Source organism: Tupaia chinensis, unplaced genomic scaffold (assembly GCF_000334495.1).
Source record: "Tupaia chinensis unplaced genomic scaffold, TupChi_1.0 Scaffold000119_1, whole genome shotgun sequence".
NCBI classification, from domain to species: domain Eukaryota; kingdom Metazoa; phylum Chordata; class Mammalia; order Scandentia; family Tupaiidae; genus Tupaia; species Tupaia belangeri.
In genome coordinates, this window is record NW_006159585.1 from 5224944 (window position 1) to 5248546 (window position 23603).

Here is a 23603-nt window from a genome sequence, read left to right on the forward strand (position 1 = left end):
GAGGAAGATCTTATGTCCCCCCAGAGACCTCGTTTTTTTCCTAGCTTTTTAATATGACAGTGACATCTTTCTCATTCTCAACTAAGAAACAAATCTCAAAAGTTTTGTGTTTTCAAAAACACAATCTGGAGCTGAGTTACTTGACCCATTTGTTGAAAAGCCATTGTTTAGTTGTGAAAAAATAAAAAATTGCAGAATAACTGATAAGGCCCATCACAAGCCTTCTGGCTAAAAAGTAGTTTTGTTTTGCAAATTAGAGTCTTTGAAACATCAGGAATTCGGTAAAAGAGATACAGCATTCAGCCAGTGTTCTGAATAGACAATGTTCACCAGGAGAGAGCTCTGATCCTAGTACAGAAACCAGTGAGGTTCACATAGCACCACAGTAATTGCTGATGAGGCCAAGCTGCCTCTAGTAAATAAGAATCTCTTTCTCTTTAGAGAGTTCCAGCATTCTGAACATTAGCAAGTTTCTTTTTTTTTGAGAGAGAGATTTTCGCTATAGGGCGCGTGCGCTCGCCAGAGAGAGACATAGAGTCAGAAAGCGAGAAATCACCCCCCCGGGGGGATGGTCACGCCGCAATCCCTTCTCCTCCATTCTCCTCTAGGGATCTTGGGCACGCACGCACACGCGCCCGGCGTGAGTTTTAAGCCACCGGGTCTGGCACGCGAACCGCGGTTGACTACGTGGGAGTCCAACGACATAGCCATTACGCTAACTGCTGGTTCCCACATTAGCAAGTTTCTAAAGCTCTATGTAAAACCAGGGAATTAGAGAGCAAGGCCTTGCACATCAGGTTGACTATTGTCTTCTTAGGATCTTTGCATCGTTCAAGGAATAAGAAAAGTCAGAGGTGCACATGGTGTATTTATGTGCACACACAAGGAAACACACACGTACACACTACCAACTTTAAAATATGTCTGGAAAAAAAAAAGCCAGTAGCATCCAAGTCCTTTTCATTGCTCCTTTCCCATCTCAAGCAGTGGCCTGAGACAATCTGTTTCCAGGCCTTGTTGTGTCTTGGCCTGTCTAAGGCTGTCCCTATGGATAATAATGGTTGCAGCAATGAAGATGAATCAGGAGATGGCTTCCTGGTTCTTCTCATTTTTAATTATTTGGGTAGCAATTAGGCTTGCCGTTACACATTCTGGATTTTTGGCAGGAAGAGAAGGAGCCTCTCAGATATTTCTGATTAGTGTCCCTCTGGAGGTCAGGTCTAGTTCTGACCAAGGTGCATTCAGAAGAGAAGGCTGTGATGTAAAAGAAACAAGACCACCCTACCGGGCCTCACTTTGTTTTAATGACAGTTATACTTGTGGTCAGTACTGAGCCCTTTCTGAGACCTGTAACTGCCAATGTGTGTACCTTCTCCCTCCATTTTTTTTTAACAAAATTAGTGAGTAGGGAACCAGCAGTTAGCGTAGTGGCTATGTCACTGGACTCCCACGTAGTCAACTGCGGTTCACGTCCCGGACCCGGTGGCTTAGAACTCACGCTGGGCGCGTGTGAGTGTGTGCCCAAGATCCCGAGAGGAGAATGGCAGTGAAGGGATTGCGGCGTACCATCCCCCCTGGGGGGTGATTTCTCACTTTCTGTCTCTATGTCTCTCACTGTCTGTCTGGCGAGCGCACGCACCCTATAGCGAAAAACCTCTCCAAAAAAAAAAAAATTAGTGAGTTAGGGACTGCTGTATCTTCATTGTAGAGCTAAGGACACTGTAGCTCAGGGAGGTTAAGTAACTGTTCAAGTTTACACAGCTAGTTAAATGGCAGAATCTGTGTTTGTATCGAATTTCTGTAATGAACTATTGGGTCATTGAGAAGGTCATGATGCATTTTTGCATAGAAAAATACATCATGACTTTCCCAAAGATTTAATAGTATGCTATTCTACTGCACTCTTCCAAATTAAGTCATAAAAGGTCGCAGGATTTCTTTCTCATTTAATATGCGACAACACTACCCATAGTCAATTAATTTTCTTAAGTTCATTCAGGTGCCAGACAGTGTGACAGTGGTAATGCAACATTCTACAATGCTGGACATACATAGGAAGGTACGGAGTTCACATCCTGAAGCCTCCCTCTAACCTCAAGATGCACAAGCATGCAACCATGAACTAGCTGAGGCTGGGGGTGGACTACAGTGTTAGAACTCTGTTGTGTCTGTTTCTCTAACTCTTTGTCTCTTTCTCTTTCTTTCTTTTTCCCTCTCCTAGAAGAAATAAATAAACAAGCTTTTTTTAAAAAGTTTACTCATGGGAATCAGCAGTTAGCGTAATGGCTATGTCGCTGGACTCCCACGTGGTTGACCGCAGTTCGTGTCCCGGACCCGGTGGCTTAAAAAACTCACGCCGGGCGCATGTGCATGCGTGCCCAAGATCCCGAGAGGAGAATGGAGGAGAAGGGATTGCGGCGTGACCATCCCCCCTGGGGGGTGATTTCTCGCTTTCTGTCTCTATGTCTCTCTCTGTCTGTCTGGCGAGCGCACGTGCCCTACAGTGAAAATCTCTCCAAAAAAAAAAAAAAAAGTTTATCCATTACCCATTGAGTGCAAGTTACTGAGCTAGATGATGCAGGAAATATGAAGACTGAAAAAAAATCAACTTTCATTTCTTATTTATTTTTTAAATTAATTTATATAATTTTCATTTAATTTTCTTTTATACATTCAATCACATTATTATTTGTCTTACAAAATGTATATTTCAGCAGGCGAACATTTCTTCCTAATACAGTGGCTAAAAATACAAAATATCTTCAACAGATACTACCACATTTCTTTGTGACATTAATACTTTGCCTACCTATTTTTCTTCTAAATATCCTTCCTCAGACCCTCCTCTTGCACACATACTATATCTGGTATTTACATTTTTTAGAAAAAAAAATGTAGCTAATATTTATTACTTTCATCTTATAGACCAAGCACTAGCATAAGCATTTTGCATATATGAAGGAGTTTACTCCTATAACTACTTCTGATATAGGTACTATTACTATTCTAGTTTTACAGATGAAGAAATGGAGGCATTGGGACCAGCTGTTAGTGTAATGGCTATGTCCCTGGACTCCCACATATTTGACCGCGGTTCGTGTCCTGGACCCGGTGGCTTAAACTCACGCCGGGTGCGTGTGCGTGCGTGCCCAAGATCCCGAGAGGAGAATGGAGGAGAGGGGATTGCGGCATGGCCATCCCCCCCTGGAGGGTGATTTATTTCTTTCTATCTCTCTGTCTCTCTCTCTCTCGGTCTGGTGAGCGCACGTGCCCTATAGCAAAAACCTCTTAAAAAAAAAAAAAAGAAATGGAGGCATAGATGAGAAGTTCTTCCTTGTTGAAGAACTCACAGCTAGTATATAGTAGATTGAATTTTCATCCTGTTATTTAATCAGAGCCTGAACTATTCCCCAAGTTCCTCTCCTCAGAAGCTGAAAGCTTGAGAAAGGAGGCAGATATGTGCATGGACATCTCTGCTGTAACACGGGAGATACTGCATGATCCATGTGAAGGGGAGATTATTTGGTCTTGAAAGATGGGTAGGAGTAAGGTCCAATGACAAGTGGATAATGTCACTTCCTATATATGCAATCGTCTTCTTAGTAGCTTGAACAGAGGCACAGTTGTCATCCCTGTTTCTAACACACTACCAATTATAAAACATTTCCACCATTTGGTAACTAGTTGGCAGGGTGCATAATATCTCACTTTAGAGGTTTGGTGAGGATAAAGCACTTGCCTGAGATCATGTAATGGAGTTACTTACATGTTGGGCCAGGACTGGAACCCTGATGCTGGGATTCTCAAATTTACCATCTTAAGCAAATTATTTCCTATACAAGTTCTCTATGTCTGCCCCACTAAGTTTCTATGCTGGGTTGGGAGGTAACCACAACCAGTGAACCAAGGCAACTCTGGGTTCCCACAAGCAGCAGAAATAGTCTTTGGTGTCTGACCTGGGCTAACCATTAGGCTACCATCTTTCATACACTAGATGGCAGATCTGTATCTAAAGGCTTCCACCTCTTGGTCTTATCCTTTTCCCATAAAGGGTGTCACTGAAAAAATTAAGGAAAGTTGATAATTGGCATCTCAGATATTCACATTTGTGCCTGCACTTGGCTCAGAAAATTTGTAACTGTTTCAGAAAATTGCTTTTGCTCAACTCCATCAAACTGATCTGCTTTTGTGGTGAAGCTATTAGCCAAAACAACAGCTTCAAATGGTTAGTTGGAATGATTCTGTACCCCAGGCGACTCCTGTTTCCCTTCCTTAGAAACCTTTGTTCCGGCCAAGTTGGTGCACTTGTCACTCTCTGAATATGCCACAAACATTCTCACTACCGTATTTTTACTTGTGTTTCCACCCTCTTAAAAATCAATCTTTTTCTTTTCCAAGTCAGACCCTCTTCTGAAATTCCACCCAAGGGTCACCTATCTCTGAAACATTTCTCTGTGATGCCAGCCTTGAGGTCTGATTTCCTCTGTTGGGTTCCCACAGGTCATGCAATGGGCAGCCTATTTGGTATTTGCCCTGCCTGTACACTGTGTATATATATGTGTGTGCATGTTTGTGTGTGTTTGTGCGTGTGTGTGTGTGTGTGTGTGTGTGTGTGTATCTGTATTTCTATCTCCTATCTCTTTATTGCCCTGGAAACTCCAAAGAGGAAGAGACTGTGCATTATGCTTGCTGACTCTCTCAAAAAATAGCATAATTCAGGTTTCTCAGTCAATATATGTTGTTGCTGATGAGGATGATGTGGAATTGACTCAACATAGTTCAGGTTGATCTCCAATAGGTATGATTTTAGATAACACTGTTGGCTGCTGGGTGTTGGAATAAGTAGATAGTTGGTCTCTACTCTGGCTCACAAGCTATAGAATTATCAGATGTTAGCTTGAGTAGGAAGTTTACAGAACAAATTTTCCAGTGACTTAATTCAGTAGATGAGAACATTGGAGCCCAAAAATGGACAATAACTTTGTTCAAATTCTCTTAGGATGTTATAAATAAAGACCTCAATATTTTTTGCTTGGGACCCTGGGCTCTTTTCTCTCCACAACACCCAATCTTTCCAAGATGCCTGGCCTCAACATTCCCTAGAGACAGAGATCCTTTAAAAAAAAAAAAAAAGACATGTAAAAATTTAAGAGTTTTTTTTTTGCCTTGATTGATTTGTTAATTATTTTCTTTTTCTTTTCTTTTTTTTGGGGGGGGGGATTTTTGCTGTAGGGCACATGTGCTCACCAGAGAAACAGAGAGACAGAAAAGTGTGAGAAATCATCCCCAAGGGTGGTTGGCCACAATGCAATCCCTTCTCCTCCAGTCACTTCATGGGATTTCAGCCATGCACACACGTGTACCTGGAGTGAGTTTTAAGCCATCAGGTCCAGGACTTGAACCATGGTCGACTCCATGGGAGTCTGGTGATGTAACCATTACCCACCATCTGCTGGCCCCTTTATTAATTGTTTTCATAATTTCATCTTCAGTTGCCCATTCTTTGGCTGTATCAAGCCCTAGGTTAGGCTCTTCTTTCCATAGCCAACAGGAAGTCATATTCTGTTATTGAAATAAAAATAATATTCATTGCAAACTGAAATGCTTATTCTCGTATAAACCACTGTAGGAAATATAAGATATTGTATATTTGATGCAATCTTTACTTATGAAATATATGAGTATAAATAAGATAGGACATGTGCATATAAAATACAAAGAAAAATATAGAGCACTACTTGGTGTTCACATTGCATTAACTGGCCAAAGAAACTACCAAGACAGTTCCCAAGAAGATTTTTCTTGTAGAAGTCAGTACTGGATAGCTATGGACAAAAGCCAATCTTGTATGTCAGATGGCAAAACCAGAGTCTGAGTAATTGCTTACCAAGAAACTTCTACTAAAGTGTCCAGGGATGGAAAGCTTGGGGAAGACATGGCTCTTGTGATGGACATTTCTGGTGTCAGCCACCAGTTCTGGCTGCTGCTCATCTGGTGGCACATACACAGCCTCCACTTGTGTACAACATATATTAAATAAGGAAACACCTGTGCCCTCTTCCATTACTTGTGTTCTTAATATTTGTGAGTCTTAAATATCTCAATAACATTCATGAAAAACACCTTGGTGAATCAGTTATAGGCCACTTGAATAGTTCAGATGTACAGTGCTACATTAATAAATATGTCTGTTATCAGTATGTTGTTATTGTTACTTTTGCTTTTCATTTGGCCAAATATCAGTTTTCCAACTTTATAGCAGGAAAATAATTTGGAACACTTACGCTGGAGTGAGTTTCTGATGTTCACACCAGCCAATGATGCAGCATCCCCAAGCATTTATGACATAACCCAGACATGCTAAATATGTGTTCTCCTTGAAAGCTTTCCACACGCTTGCAGAAACAGATAAATTGGGCCTATCTATTAAAAGATGCTGGTAGTACACCAGTTGGACTATAGTAATTATAATTTAAAAGTGTGTTCTTTTTTAAAATTTTTATTTATTATCATAATCTCATTTATATTACATTGAATCACATATATCTTTACAGTATATTACTTTTTTTCCCCAGAAGGAATACCATGCATATCAGTCAAGACAAAGACATTACTATCCACATTATCATCATCAAATAGCTTTTCACCATTTTTTCCAGATTATTATTATTATATTCTCATTATTTTTTAAACTTTAAATCACTATATATCATTTTGCTTGTAAAAAGAATTTACCCAACATGAAATACTTCTCAGACCAGTCCAGTTGAGAATTCTATACATGTTATCATCAACAGGTAATAAACTATTTCTGTGTCCCACTAATGTCATGCCTCTCTTTTTATTCTCTTGCTATCCTTCTTTATATCCTTCCCTTCTCCTGCTCCAGTCCATACTGTCTTCAGCATTCCTAACTATTTTCACTGCTTTTTCTGTCCTCCAATATTTCAATCTCTACCATGAAGTGTGGACAGTCAGTATATATTCAGTGGATACGTACAATATCTTTTAAAAGTGTGTTCTTTAAACAATTTATAAAAACTGAGTGTTAAAGGAACACAGAACTTTGGGGTGCAGGATGGGTTTTTTTTTTTTCCTCTCTTTTTTCTTGTATAAGACATATTGATCATATTAACTACTATTTTGGTCAGAGAGTCTTCAGAAAGTCATTCTCTGGTGTTTCAGCCCAGCAATCATGGCCTTCTCTGATTTCCTTCCTGCCTTCTTCCTGTGCTGCTCCCTTTTTCTTCTCCATAGACTGCCTTTGGTTTATGCTGTCAATATTTCTGACTGGGCTCCTGACTAGTTTCTGAGCCCACCCAGGGCAAGATTTGTGTTTTATACTTGTTGAGTTTTCTCTGATCCTCCAGATCAAGTTCAGTGTCTTGCAAATGGCAGAAAACTTTAAGAAGGCATGGTGATCAGTTAATAACTAAAATGTTTTTCTGTTACTTTCATCTTGACTGATAGAAAAGATGACTCAGAAACCAAATTATTTAGGGGACTTAATTTTTTTTCCTATAAATGGAAGACTTAATTTTTTTAAACCTATAGACCACCAGACCCTGGGAAGACTGCAAAGTCATTGCAAAAGGATTTCAGGGGCCAGATAATAGTGTAGCGATAAAACACAATGGTCTGCAGGGGAGATCACATGGGAAGGTTCTTGGTTCACATCCATAGATGTCCCTGAGTATGCCAAGCATGTGTGTGCCCATAAACTGGATTGGCTAAGCCTGGAGGGCAGACTGTGACTTTAAGATCCTGACAGTGGTGCTGTAATTTCTTTCTCTCTCACTCATGGAATAAATAAATGAACTTTAAAAAATTTAATTGTGCATGTACATATAATTTTCTTCAGAAACACATAACGAAAGTATATGCTATCATTTGAGAATTACAGAAACAATTCTGTAACTGCTTGCTTTTCCAAAGGATATTTCCATGAAAGACTATTAAGGATGGATACAGAAAATGTAAAACCAAGACTCAGCTGCTGGTGCAGTGGTAACACCAGGGCCCTACAAGACTGGAAGCAACATGACTGACCATGGGTTTGGATCCCACAAAAACATGCTGGGCACATGTACACACGTGGGCATACTCAGGTCCTGAAGAGCTGGAGAGCTAGGGAAAGGGAATTGCAGTAGGGTGAGACTCCAATGAGGTTGCCTCTGTCTCTCTCACTCTCATGCATGTGCACATACTGTGTATCACGGAAGAAAAAGAAATGTTAAGAACAAAATGAGACTATTCCTTGTGGGTTTCCCATGGCATAAGGAATGAAGGAGATGGTGAGACTAAGTGGGCCACATGTCTGTGGAGTTTCTGTGCTGTGGCCACCAATGCACTCTTGCTTTTGTCTGCTTTGTCTGTTTCCATGCTGCCTTCAAGAAGCCATAGGCAAGGCTGAGGGACTTAAACAGAAGCTGAACTGAGATGTTTCAAGTGGTGTGAAAAAAGCTCTAAGGCTCTTCAAACTATTCCACCACTTCCACAGGAAGCATTTAACTTAAGTTGTTGAAACTTGTTAAAATGCAATTCCTTGGTAGTAAGTGGTCTCTGTGTTGGGGAAGGGGACAATCATTTCTTAAACAATGAGAGATTTATAGCATGTGCTGAGGGCAAGAAAAGACACAAGACCTGAGTCCTGAAGAGGAGAGAGCAGCCTAACTACATGGTTACCTCTGGATTCCCTGAGGTGCAGAGACTTCCCAGGCTGGACTCAACAGCTAAAGAAGTAGACTCAGTCACACATGAAATCATGATCCATGTCTGCATAAAAGCTTCTGCTCCCTATTTTATTTAAGGACATGGGTAAACACTTTATTAGCACATGGTCATGTCTAACATGGATCAAATAATGCCCTCTTAAGAATACATGTTTTCCCTTGCTCTTTCAGAGTTTGTGAAGAGACCGTTGAACCTGTGGCAGTTAATTGGGAAATAAACTGAAACAGATATAGAGAACTAATGGGGTAGGTGGGGAAGGCCAAAGCATTCCCAGAGCTAACAATAGAAAATTCTGGGTGAGTAGTAGGCTGAGAGCATAGTGTTCAAGAAACGAGACAGTGCTGAATGGCTGTGTGTGCTAAAAGAAGGCTGAAGTCTCCAAGCCTCTTTTGGGGCACCCAGGGGTGAGTCAGACCACTAAACAATTTAATATTATTACCACTTTCTAGCTGAATGTGTTCATCAAAGCTACCACGATTTTAAAATCCTACTCCTGAAGTGCAGTTGGAATCTAATCTGACCCACCCACGGTGGGAACCTCCATCCCAGGATTCCATTCAGAATCTTCTGTTTGAATTTTCTTCAGTGACCAGGAACTCACGACTTCCTGAAGCTCTCATTCCTTTCTGGTTGAGTTTCATTATTGTGTTTCTAATACCTTTATTTGCTTGTTCTCCCCCACCCTCCATCACCAACACTCTCCTTTCAGCCACCATGATTTTCTTCAACCTCACATGACTACCCCCATCACACTTCTACCCACCACTTGAAATGCAGAACTCTCAATTAGACCTGCTTCTCTGCCTAGGTCTCCAGCTTATGGCTTCCTATTATATTAATTACTATGTGTAGCAAAGAGGATTTTTTTTCCCTGCCAGATTTCTTCTCAGCCTTATTATTGTTCGGAAACCATAAAACTGAAAACTGCATTTTTATGACTCCAAATGACCTTCAGAATTCTAGACACGGCTGACTCCTGCTTGGCTATAATATTTTGGCTCATTAATTCCAGAGAAGATATTCCGATTTATAATTTTATTAAGTTTCTGAGGATTTTTAATACTGTGTTCCTAGATATGATGAACTTCTCTCCACCAAATTTTAATTAGGGAGCATATTAAATCTTCAATTAATGCTTGCAGTAATGCATATTTAATATCCAATAACATTTGATCAGGATTCTTTTAGAGAGGGAGGGTCTGCATTACAGCTCCTTGGTTTTTCCTGACCAATAGACCAGCCATATCCTCCCTTCAGTCTTCTCTTAATAGTAGAGTAGAAGCCCATTATGGGGAAATAATCAGAAGTACAATTAGTACTCTCATTATTAGCTTCCCCACTGGAATGTGAAGGGAGTATTTTGCCACTAGATATGAAGAGGCACAGCATAGATTTTCTGAACCAACCAGTTCAAAACATAACAAAGAACTTTTAAATATATGTACATAAAAGGTACTTTATTTCCATTTTTCACCTCTTATCCATTTCCTCATGCATAGGAGTAACATGGTTTAGTGCAGGCATCTATAATCTTTTCCCATAAAGATCCAAGTAGTAACTATTTTAGGCCATAGGGAACATTCATTCTCGGTCACAGCTGCTTGACTCTGCTCTTCTAGTACAAAAGCTGCCATAAGATAATATGTCAATGAGTGAGAATAATTGCATTCCAATAAAACTTTATTTGTGGACATTGAAATTTGACTTTTGTATAATTTTAATGCATTACAAAATACTATTCTTTGTGTGAGTTTTTTTTTTCATCCATTGGAAAATGTAAAAATCATTTTTAGCTCATGATAGGGCCAATGGCCAAGTTCACCAAGCCTTGCTTGAATGGAAAGAGTACCAAAACAAGGTCAGGAGATGAAGGGTCTTGTTCCAGCTTTGCCATGAGGTCATAAAGGGCTCAGAGGAAAAACATTGTACTATCTTGGGAACTAGCATCTTCATTTATAAAATAAAAGTTTGGCCCAAGATGGTAGCTCATATTTTGTTCTATGGACAAGTTATTCCATCTACATGAATAACTTGTTCATAAACTTCTTCTGGAGACCACCTTTATTCATTTATCTCTTTCCTGTTAAAGTAATCCTTGCCAATTCCATCAGAAAGAAGTCTAACTAGTAGGGCAAAAGTAGCGATCCCAGCTCAGGTGTGCTCGTAGCTCATGGTCTCCTATGTGGCAGACAAGTGTGTCCTTCTTGCCTTGTCCATAAGAGATAAGATTTCTTCCTCTGCCCTCTGGTACCACCATTCTCTTGAGTGCTTTAGACTCTTAATCCAGAAAAACTACCCGGAGAGGAATAACAACTGTGGGAAGCCCATAAAATTCAGAGATAAATGTGACAGTGGTAAGGAGAGCATTCTCATTCTAAGCAAGGGCTGCTCCTCTGCTGGGTTCAAGATGCCAGAACTCCCTCCTGTGTCCTGCTTTGGTTTGCTCTCCCTTCCATAGCCAGATCTCTCCTTTAATACTCTTCCTGTAAAAACCTACCTTGTAGTAAGGACATAATTTGGCCATTCATGTGAAGATAAGAACAGTTGTTGAAAACGTAACACTGGACAAAGCTAGAGGAATTAGGTCTTGATAAGTAAGAGCCAATTATCTGCTAAGCTCTGTGTATGTGTGTGTGTGTGTGTGTGTGTGTGTGTGTGCGTGTGTGTGTGTGTTTGTGTATTTTTCTAACTAAAATCCCCAGCTTGAAAAAGTAAAACAACAAAATAACCTAAATATTGGATTGTCAGAAAAATCATGACTCATGTTTACATAGAAAAACAAAAAAGTACATTATGACTTTTTCAACAAGCTAATCATTTGGCCAATACCACCACCACTGAAGTCGTAGAATGGGGATTTGAACCCAAGCATTCTAACTGTAGAGTTGTCATTCTTATACTGTTTCTAGTACAGTAAATTTCTGAGGATCAGCAAGTGTAAGAAGTGCAGTTCAAAGAGCTTGCCTGAATTGCTATACATCCTGTGTAGCTGCCACACATTTTTGTCTCCATATGAGATTGTCTCTACAATTGTGTGCTTGCCTCCCCTCATTCACAATTTGCTATGAGGGAGAGTACTTAGGTGCTGGAATCTGGGAGGTGTTTTTCCATAGAGCTATTGGTTCTGCCTCCCTCCTCTCCTCTCAGGTTGCCTTGCCATCCTTTGCTCTATGATTTCATCCAGATGGCCAAATAATAACTTCATTATAAAAATAATTGGTTAACTAAAGCTAATATTTATAATTTCTACTCAAGATTTTCTTTCCCCTGTTCTGAACATAACAAAAACACAACACTTTCAAATGCCACTGCCACCATCTGTTGTTTCCTATCAGTTCTTGACGTCATTTGAGTGGCTTGGTTATTTTGAGGTTTCCATAACTGGAATAGCACAAGAAGACATTTCAGAAAGTGTTAGGACCCCCAAACAAGGATTTGAATTGAGCAGGGACCCAGATGTCTTATATTTCTCCAATAATTATTTCTATAGAATACCTGACCAGTAATGTTCAACCTAAATTATGGAGATTCCTGATCCAGTGATTGATAGATTTGTTGATTACAAAGTTCTTCCTCCCTCTATAGTCCATTGAATTTCTTCTCAATTTCTACTGTCTTTAATGACACAGAATAAAGTATTTGACATGGGCAGATGTTCCAAATTTTTAAAACTATGATAATATCCGTTTGGAGCCTTCCTTATTCCATAGTGCACAGTTCCTTCAAATGCGTCTCATATGATTTGTCATTCATTACACTCACCTCCCTAATTTTCCCCTCCCATTAGACTCCAGGGCCCCTCTAATAAAGGTAACTTTAATTCTCAGAAGCACCTTGAGAGTTATTATTTCATTTAATCTTCACAACCACCCTGTGAATAGGAACATGCCTTAGTCTGTTCAGCGCTGCTCTAACAGAATGTCATAAACTGGGTAATTTATAATGAGCAAAAATGTATTGGTTAATGATTCTGGAGCTGGAAAGTCCAAATCAAGAGGTCAGCATTTGGTAAGGATTTTCTTCCTGTGTCATCTCATAGTGCCAGGCAGAAGGGCAAGAGAGAGCAGGGTGGGGGTGAACTTGTCCTTTTTTAAAGAATCTACACCTGGAACAGTGAATACACTCCTGCAGTAATGGTGTCTATTCATTAATAAGGGTAGAATCCTCATGGCCTAATCACCTTCTAAAGGTCTCACCTCTCAACATTGGGGATTAAGTTTCTAACACAAGCTACTAGGGAACACATTCAAACCATAGCAGAAAGGTATTGGTCATTCAGGTTAAGAGCCAATGTTAAAAACTTATAGCAATGGACGAAGCTGAGGAATTAGCATTGTACACTCCCATTGTATGAATGAGGAAATTGATAGAAAGGTGGATGAAAGATGTGTTCAAAATAAATCTCCAACTTCTTTAACTGTCCTGTGGAAAAACCACTTTTCTTCACTTTTTTTTTTTCCTGCAGCCTATTACCTGCTCATAGCATAGGATTTTGAAATGAAAATGCTCAAAGTGTTACTTTTCTTTTACATATTTTGAGATTTTTTTCCTCATTTAAAAAATTAAATGTGTCAGACATACCTTAAGAGTTAAATCAAAGACTTGATGATCTAATTTGTAGCAGCTACTTAAGAAATACATCATTATAGGGCTGCCCCATGGTCTAGAGATTAAGGGAGCTAGAACACATGAGACTGACCACAGTTCAAATTCTGGCCCTGATGGCTTGAAAAGCACACTGGGTATGTCTGTATGCATGTCCAAAATTCTGACAGGATAGAGAAATGGAGGAGAAGGGATTGTGGCATGACCACATCTTGCTGGGGGAAGGTAGTTTCTCCCTCCCTCCCTCTCTCTTTCTCACTATCTCTAGTGAGCACACATGCACTCTGAGAAAAAAATATAGAAATAGAAAAAGATAAAAGAAATACACATAACAGATAACATATCCTTGTGCGTCCTTGTATGAAGACCCCATTCCATGTCCCTCCTGTGACCTCAGAAGTAACTATTCCTCTGTATCTCCTTACACAACACAATAAAATTTTCTGTTTTATTAAGCTTTATATAATTTTATCTATAATTGGTATCTTGATATTTGTTACTCAACTGTTTGGTTTTGAAATTAAGCCATGCGTGACTATAGTTCATCTTTTTCTATGCCATGTAATATCCCTGCCAATGGATATTCATTTCTATACTCATTCTACTGTTGGTAAGTATTTAGGTACTTACTTACTTTCCCATTGCAACAATGCTTCAATAAGCATTGTGCTTGTCTCACTGAGTTCACTTTTCTCTAGGGTTTGCCTTGAAATAGAGGTACCAGCTAGTAGGATATGTGTGTATTCAGCTGTCTGAGAGACCACCACATTACTCTCCAGACTGACATATTTGCCCACAATCAGTGGCTGATGGACTCCACTGTGTTATCCCTTTACCCACACTTAGTGCTATCATATCTTTCCAGTCAAATAGATATTATAATCATTGTTTTGAGCAAAATAAACATTATTACTTAAGAGTGCAGAAAACTAACTTTATTAAAATTAAATGGGCAGAAGAAGCTACCCAGTCCAAACTAGAATGAAAATTCTTTGGGAGGAGTTCCTGCAGCCTATTACCTGCTCATAGCATAGGATTTTGAAATGAAAATGCTCAAAGTGTTACTTTTCTTTTACATATTTTGAGATTTTTTTCCTCATTTAAAAAATTAAATGTGTCAGACATACCTTAAGAGTTAAATCAAAGACTTGATGATCTAATTTGTAGCAGCTACTTAAGAAATACATCATTATAGGGCTGCCCCATGGTCTAGAGATTAAGGGAGCTAGAACACATGAGACTGACCACAGTTCAAATTCTGGCCCTGATGGCTTGAAAAGCACACTGGGTATGTCTGTATGCATGTCCAAAATTCTGACAGGATAGAGAAATGGAGGAGAAGGGATTGTGGCATGACCACATCTTGCTGGGGGAAGGTAGTTTCTCCCTCCCTCCCTCTCTCTTTCTCACTATCTCTAGTGAGCACACATGCACTCTGAGAAAAAAATATAGAAATAGAAAAAGATAAAAGAAATACACATAACAGATAACATATCCTTGTGCGTCCTTGTATGAAGACCCCATTCCATGTCCCTCCTGTGACCTCAGAAGTAACTATTCCTCTGTATCTCCTTACACAACACAATAAAATTTTCTGTTTTATTAAGCTTTATATAATTTTATCTATAATTGGTATCTTGATATTTGTTACTCAACTGTTTGGTTTTGAAATTAAGCCATGCGTGACTATAGTTCATCTTTTTCTATGCCATGTAATATCCCTGCCAATGGATATTCATTTCTATACTCATTCTACTGTTGGTAAGTATTTAGGTACTTACTTACTTTCCCATTGCAACAATGCTTCAATAAGCATTGTGCTTGTCTCACTGAGTTCACTTTTCTCTAGGGTTTGCCTTGAAATAGAGGTACCAGCTAGTAGGATATGTGTGTATTCAGCTGTCTGAGAGACCACCACATTACTCTCCAGACTGACATATTTGCCCACAATCAGTGGCTGATGGACTCCACTGTGTTATCCCTTTACCCACACTTAGTGCTATCATATCTTTCCAGTCAAATAGATATTATAATCATTGTTTTGAGCAAAATAAACATTATTACTTAAGAGTGCAGAAAACTAACTTTATTAAAATTAAATGGGCAGAAGAAGCTACCCAGTCCAAACTAGAATGAAAATTCTTTGGGAGGAGTTAGAATTGGGTCCTCTGCTATCAGCCATTAAGCAATAGTTCCTAGACATTGGTTTATAAAGAATACCATCCTTGGTGCCACAAGACATTCACAGGAAACACATTTGCATGTGTCATTGATCATGGCGGCAAGGGACAAGTAAAGTGGGTTTGTAGTTGACTTGTGCTGCTTTCAAGGACATAATTGAACTGTGCACTAAGTCTGTATACTAGTTAGACTTGTGGTCATGTGGTTCTATTGAGTACAAGTGTTCCACACTCTAAAGAAGCCTGTCACTGAATGAGGGAGCGAATGAAGATCATATGTGGTAGCCCAGATGGAAGGTAAATTAGTGTTGCCGGGCTTACAGGCAGATACCATAGGCAAGACAGCAGCATTTCCCTTGACACTGCTTGTTGGCTTAGAGAGGCCTGTAGCAATGGCTACCTATCAGATTCAGAGGTTAAGACTGCAGGGAAGGTCTGCACATACCCTTGCTGTGGGACATCCTCAAACATTGGGAGATACTGAGGTAACAGGCTTCGGATTTGGAATCTAGCCATACAGTGAGAAGAAGAAAAGAAAAGGCCATTCTAGCTTTTGTACACACAACACTATATTAATAAGACGTAAAAATATGATGGATTCTGGAGAAGGGAGTAACAGCACCAAAAGTTAAAGAGAAAAATTTAAAAATCAGGTGAGGAGTTTTGAATACAGAGCAGAATAACTGAAATAGCACCCAATAATAGTATTAGCATGCATATACAACACTTGCTATATTTTGGCCACTAAACACTTTACTTCATTGAACTCTCTCAATGACTCTATGAGATAGGTATTGAATATATTTATCCCCATTTTACAGATGAGGGAATTGGACGCAGAGAAGTTAAGAGACTTGCCCAAAATCTCAGAGCCAAACTTCAAACCCAGGCAGAGTAGCTACAGTCTGGGCTCCTGACCACCATATTCTACTCCCACTTAAGATCTGGGGTGGGGGATGAGGGTCCTAAGTACAGGTTAGTTGAAGACTTACGGCTTTTTAAAAATTTCCTGGTGCCTGGATCTATCACTAGACATCCAGATTTGATACATCTGAAATACTGAAACACTCATGGGTAGTTTTAATGTGCACACACGTCTGGTTGACAGTCACTACTATCAGCTCTTGGGAGCCTCTTGGGTTTATGATAAGCCTATAAACATTATCAAAGATGAATATTTGAGCAAGGAAGCATCACAACCAAAATGGTACTGTTAGAGAACTGATCTGGCACTTGTATTGTTTGGCAGGAACTAAGAGAGGTAAGAGAGCTGAGGTGGGGAGGATGTGGCAGGTTGTGCAGAGACCAAGACAAGGGATATGAGAAGCTGGTTAGAATGGAGGAAAAAAAACATAATAAGCTAGTGGTGTTGGAGACCAACTAGGATTACTTAAAAACAGTTGTAGATGCTTCCAAGTCAAGAAGGCTTAGCAACTGACAGTCTCACTGCCATCAAATCCACCAGGGTGGTTACCATGTGGGCTCTAGTTCAAAGCCTTGCTCTGTCATGTGTAAGCTGTGTAACTATGGGCAAGTTACTTAACCTTTTTGTACTTTGATTGGCTCACTTATAAAATGAAAAGAATGACGGAACCACCCTTGTTGGGTGACTACTACTTAGACCTATAGCACTTCCAGTAGTGCTTTTCTCATGATACATGTTCAATAAATATTAGCTTTTAGCATTTTTTTTCTTTTTTTGGGGTAGGAGAGGGAAATTGGGAAAGAGAGCAATGTGAGAAACAATAAACTAAGATTTAGAGATTTTGGTCTTAGATGTGACAAGATCTCTGATCTTTGTACAGGCCACCTTGAGACTAGAGAAAGAAAAGAAAAAAAAAAAAACCCTGCTTTTTCTAAAATGACAGCAGCTTCATTTTCAATGAAAATGATGCTAATTACTGGGTATTGACCTAAGATGAATTTCTCTTTGATGAACTACATACTGCTCTTCAGAAAACCTAGCCAAATCATCTGAAATACCAGGAAGTGTGGGGTAATGCAACAAATTGGGGGAAAATGTGTATCAGAAAAAATTATTGCTACAAAAATATTTTCAGTAAGTTTGTTCCCTTCATAAATAGTGTGAATGGAATGCCTCAGCAATCAGCTGAAAGCCCGATCTTCGCTGTGGGCTAATTGCTCGTCTGGTTAGTGCAGAATTTAATTTGTGCTATTGTGCAGGCAAGGCTGAGAGCGTGAAATAAACAATGTGTGTTAATTTCACGTTTTCTAGTCTACTTAGCCAAAGAGAGAGCTTGAGCTCCTCTCAAGCCTCACTCCGCCCCCTCCCCAGCTTCTCATCCCTGAGCCTGCAGACCACAGAGGAGTGGGATATCTGCTGACTCCAGGTGTGGGGTTCTTGCTCCAAGACCAGAGTCTCAAGAGAAGCTAGCTGGTTGTGCAGTGATGCTGACCAAGGACACACAAGGGGCAGCCCCACCCACCCCTTGCCTGTGCTGTCACTCAAAATCTTTCTGTTAAGACAGATGGGCACCTACTGGTGTCTTACAGCTGGCTTTAGCTCTCAAGTTTGATGATGTCCTTGGTTTTCTATGGAGTAGCTTTAGCAAATGGAGTGCTGCCATATTGGACAACATCCATACTGAATAGAGAAATTTTATGGGCTGGGAGCATTGTCATTTATTGAGGGCAGCAGAGGTATCTCTGAAGAGGTAGAGAATATACGCACATCCAGGATGGGATTTGAGGGAGGCTGGGATGGACCCTCTGCCTGCTCCACACTAGGAAGCCAAGGAGTTGGGGCTAGGGGAAGCATTGGTGTGAATCTTCTCTCTTGTCCCAAGATGAATTTTTCTAGACTGAAGGACATGAGAACCAAGAGAAGTCTTGCCCAGGGCCATAGAGGCATATAGTTCTTTTTTTTTTTCTTTTTCTTTTTTTGGAGAGGTTTTTGCTATATGGCACATGCGCTTGTCAGACAGACAGAGAGAGACAGAGAGATAGAAAGTGAGAAATCACCCCCCAGGGGGGATGGCCACGCCGCAATCCCTTCTCCTCCATTCTCTTCTCGGGATCTTGGGCACACACGCACACGCACCCTGCATGAGTTTAAGCCACCAGGTCCAGGACTCAAACTGCAGTCAACTACGTGAAAGTCCAGCAACATAGCCATACGCTAACTGCTGGTCCCAAGGCATATAGTTCTTAAGTACGCTCTGGGCTCTAGGATCCCACTCATCTCCCAGTGCTTTCTTATCTATCATTTCTTACCCGGTCTGTAGAGTGAACCAAATTGCATACTATCAGGAAATAGGAGCCCTGAAGTCAGAGTGCTTGAATTCAAATCCCTGTTCTGGGTAGGTAATATTTCACAAGCCTCAGTTCACTCACTTGTAAAATGGGAATAGCAAGATTATATAGTTTATAAGGTTATTATAAATATTAAACTAGTTAATATACATATCTTTTTCTTTTTTTGGAGAGGTTTTTGCTATATGGCACATGCGCTTGTCAGACAGACAGAGAGAGACAGAGAGATAGAAAGTGAGAAATCACCCCCCAGGGGGGATGGCCACGCCGCAATCCCTTCTCCTCCATTCTCTTCTCGGGATCTTGGGCACACACGCACACGCACCCTGCATGAGTTTAAGCCACCAGGTCCAGGACTCAAACTGCAGTCAACTACGTGAAAGTCCAGCAACATAGCCATACGCTAACTGCTGGTCCCAAGGCATATAGTTCTTAAGTACGCTCTGGGCTCTAGGATCCCACTCATCTCCCAGTGCTTTCTTATCTATCATTTCTTACCCGGTCTGTAGAGTGAACCAAATTGCATACTATCAGGAAATAGGAGCCCTGAAGTCAGAGTGCTTGAATTCAAATCCCTGTTCTGGGTAGGTAATATTTCACAAGCCTCAGTTCACTCACTTGTAAAATGGGAATAGCAAGATTATATAGTTTATAAGGTTATTATAAATATTAAACTAGTTAATATACATAGAATGCTTAGAACATTGTCTTGCAGAATTTAATGCATAGCAAATATTAGCTATTACTAGTGATATTATTTGGGTTGTTCTAAATATGCAGCCTGTTCCTATCATTGGATTATTTCTGTGCCTGTGATCAGGTATACCTGTTCTCCTAGAAAGGGGAACATTTTTCCCATAAATATCCATCCATTCTTCTTTTATTATTGAAAATCCAAAGGGGAAATTCCTGTCTTTGGAAATGCCTGAGGTTCACTTTTAATTGCAAGAAGATCAGAAGATGTAAAGTCATTGGTGCAAATCCTTGCAATGGCAGGAAGCTTGCCTTCATTGTCTCTGTCTCCCCAGTGACTATCACAGCACTGACATACAGTGCATCCTCAATGTGTCTTTGATACCAAATAGCACAATGGGAGAGGCCAGATATGGATTTCGAACCTACAGAGGCCAAAGGAACAAGGAAAAAGAAACCTCCTTACCCTTTGTATTTCCATTGATTATTGGGGTCCTAGTCTGCTTTGGCATTGCTAATAGAAATATCTGAGACTGAGTGAATTTAAGAGAAGAAGGGTTTAATGACTCATAGTCCTCACAGCTGGAGAGTCCAAAAGCATCACAAAATGTCAGAAGGCAGAAATTTTAGCAGAGCAGAGCGTGGTCTATATTCATATGACCTTCTCTCTCATTCTGGTTTCATTCCCTCTGATTATAAACCCTTCCAGAAGTCAGTCATGGAGGTTCTGCCCTAACAACATTATCACATCATAAGGCTCCACCCTGGGATACTATGTTTATAATACATGCAATATAATCAAGTCTCAATACCTTAATTTGCGGGGGACATCCAATCACTACCCAATAAGACCAAATTCTGAAGCATGAAAGTTTTGGGAGAAAAAAACATTATCCAAACAATGGAGATATCTATTATTTCTTTACAAGAAAAGGCAAGATGAGTCTTATTTCAACCTACTAAAGCATAGTAAAACCACCTTGCCCTGGTCCAGGAGACCCTGCTATGTATGTTCTCAGTGGGACCTCCATTCTTATGTAGTAAGCCTCTACCTTTTTCTAGTTAGGGTACCAAACAGGGAGGCTACCATCCCCTAAGAAGTGATTGTAACCTTGACCTTGAAGTAGCATCCTGCAGTTTGTAAAGCACTATATTGAGCCCTTATACTATAAATCAAGACACTAGAAACATGAAGAATTAAGGGGTTTGCTAAGGTCACATAGTTGGAATATGACCTTATGTCTCTTGACAAGAAGTCCTCTTCTCTCTCTATTACATTGATTTATTCTTACATAAAATAAGGGGGACTTGTCCTGACAAACTTGCCCCACTAACTGACTGTATGGCAATGGCAGAGAAAAGACACATTTTGTGATGCATTAAGTGGGACTGAGTAACTTGAAAATAGTAGAGAAAGTAATTAGGGGTGAAAAATAGAGAGGTAAGACATCTGTGGGACACAGAAATGGTTTATTACCTGTTGATGATAGCGTGTGTAGTATTGTCAACTGGACTGCTCTGAGGTGTATTTCATGTTGGGTAAATTCTCTATACAAGCTAAATGATGAATAGTGATTGAATGTATAAACATAAAAATAATAAAAAGCAGTAAAATAAATAAATAAAAGAACAAAAATGCTTGCACAATGTTACAATGTCTGAGAGTCTAGGGAAAAGTCGTTGTGCTGTCAATAAAGTAACCAACAGCTATGGGACACCTACTATACACAGGACACTAGGATAGAGTCATGAGAGGGGCATAGAGTAGGTAAGATACTTTCCCTGCCTTCTGCAGCATCACAGACTCACTGAGAAAAAATATGAGTGTCCACCAAAGGAAAATTTTATGTTAGCATGCAGTAGCTGTTATCTGAGTTCCCTGGACAGGATATGGCTTTGAGTTTGAGAGGAGGGTAAAGTTGAGCATACAAAATTTCTATGTGCCAGGTAATAGATGACCAGGAAAGCACATCACTGGCAATAGGAGGAAGTGTATGTCACTGTAGGTAATTGTAATCAGGGGAAGTTTCAGGAAGCAGAGGAACTTACACAGGACTCAGGGAGGGAGAATTTTAATCTTTAGTCTTCTCTCTCATCTTGGTCTCATTCTCTCTGCTTTATAAACCCACTGGAACTCAATCATGAAGGCCCTTGACCATGGATAAGGGATTCCAGACAGAAAGAATGTTAAGATCAAAGTCACTGGAAAAGGCAGGATGCTCGGATCTGTCTCAAGTTGTAGTCAAATAAGAAAGATCATTTGACATGATGACAGACAGTTGACATGCTAGGATGAGGAAGATGGTTATTTAGTGCCTCACATAGCAGGAGTGAGGAGAAGGGAAGCGGAATTTAGAATAAAAAGAGACACCGCCACCTGACTTTTCTACATGACCCCTGTTTGGCCAGTGCTCACAGATGCGACAAAAAAACACGGGTTGAGCCTTATTTGGACAGGTAGAGCAAGGGACTGGAAATTTCCCTGACTTGAAGGAACTTGAGAAATCTCCCATTTCTAATCATCCCTTCTTATATCAGAACTACTGCAGAGCCCCTGTTATACACAGTTACTCCTAGCTTGAGACTTGAGGTTTTCCTAACAGCTGATATGTTAGTAGTAAGAAAGGAAGAGGGAATGAAGTGAAACCTACAGGATCCCATAAACCCTCCCGGATTGAGGCAACATGGTGCTCCTCTTTGAGATTTCCTTGAACTTCCATTATAGCTGATTTTGTCTAGATGCAAATATGTAGAGGTAGAGAGCAAGAGGTGGAGAGGGAAAAGGTAGCACACACTGCCTCCAGAAATGGTATTCCAGAACTCTTTTTGACTGAGCTATTACCCATGTGGGAATTGAAAGCACCCCACTCCCCTGGAGGGATTCACTGTTAATTGCCATCCACACCTGGGAGTGGTTTATCTTGTTAGACATTTTTCTGTGCCAGATCTCTGAGAACTGGGTTCTCTGGAAAAAGTGGGAGATTTATGTTCACAGACTCTAGGAGGAGCAGGTACTCCCACTTCCACATCATTTCTACCTCTCTCTTGCCTTGGGGAGCTGTGGACCACAATGAGAACCCAGAGGAGCAGGGCACCGAAGGAGAAATGGGGCTCTTCCAGGCACTTCTTTCGGTCTTACCCTCTTTTTTCGCTGATGTGAGCTCTGGCTCTGACGTTACTTCCTGAGAAAGCCCAAAGAAGGGCTGTCTAATGTCTCAGTCCAAAAAGACCCTCCAAGGCAGAGTAAATGCCAATCAGCAGCAGGATGCCTGTGCTATAGTGACGTGGACAACAGAGGGAAGGGAAGGTCAGAGGAGAGAAAATCAGATGTTAGCTAATCCAGAGGGGAAGGTTAGGCTGGCCTGAGTCACACAGTTAGTTACTCTACCACATAAACCAGGTTGTCTGACATTTAAGATCTTGTAACACAGGAAACTGGGTAGGTGTTGTATGTTCCTGTTTGAGTGTAACTAAAAAAGGTACTGCTTGAGTGCAACTAAAACCCTGACATAAAGTTATTTTCCTTAGGGATTCTAGAGCTGAGAGACCCCAAATTCTGACTTTTCATGATCTGTGGACCTCCCTGGACCTTCGAGAAATTATAAATGTAGAAATTCTGATGTGAGGTCTTAAGGAGAACTTAGCAGTATTCTGGGTGCCCTGGCCTGTGTTGTCAACCAACTGCAAACGTCTCTGTTCCTGTGTAGAGCTTTCACAGGCAGAAGGGCCGTTTCCTTCTTTTCCTTCACTTCCAATTCCCATACCTTTTCTATCCTTCAATAACCAGGTCAAGGTGGGACCAGCAGTTGGCATAATGGCTATGTCACTGGACTCCCATGTAGTCAACCTCGATTCGAGTCCCAGACCCAGTGACTTAAACTCACACCGGGTGCTGGTGCGTGTGCAAGTGCCCAAGATCCTGAGAAGAGAATGGAGGAGAAGTGATTGCAGTGTGGCCATCTCCCCCTGGGGGGTGATTTCTCGCTTTCTGTCTATCTGTCTGTCTCTGTCTTTTGGGCGAGCGCTCACGCCCCATACCAAAAACCTCTGGGGCAGGGGAGAAGGTCGCTGCTCCCTGAAGGCAACTCCAAATGCCCAACGCTAATCTCTGCATCTTCC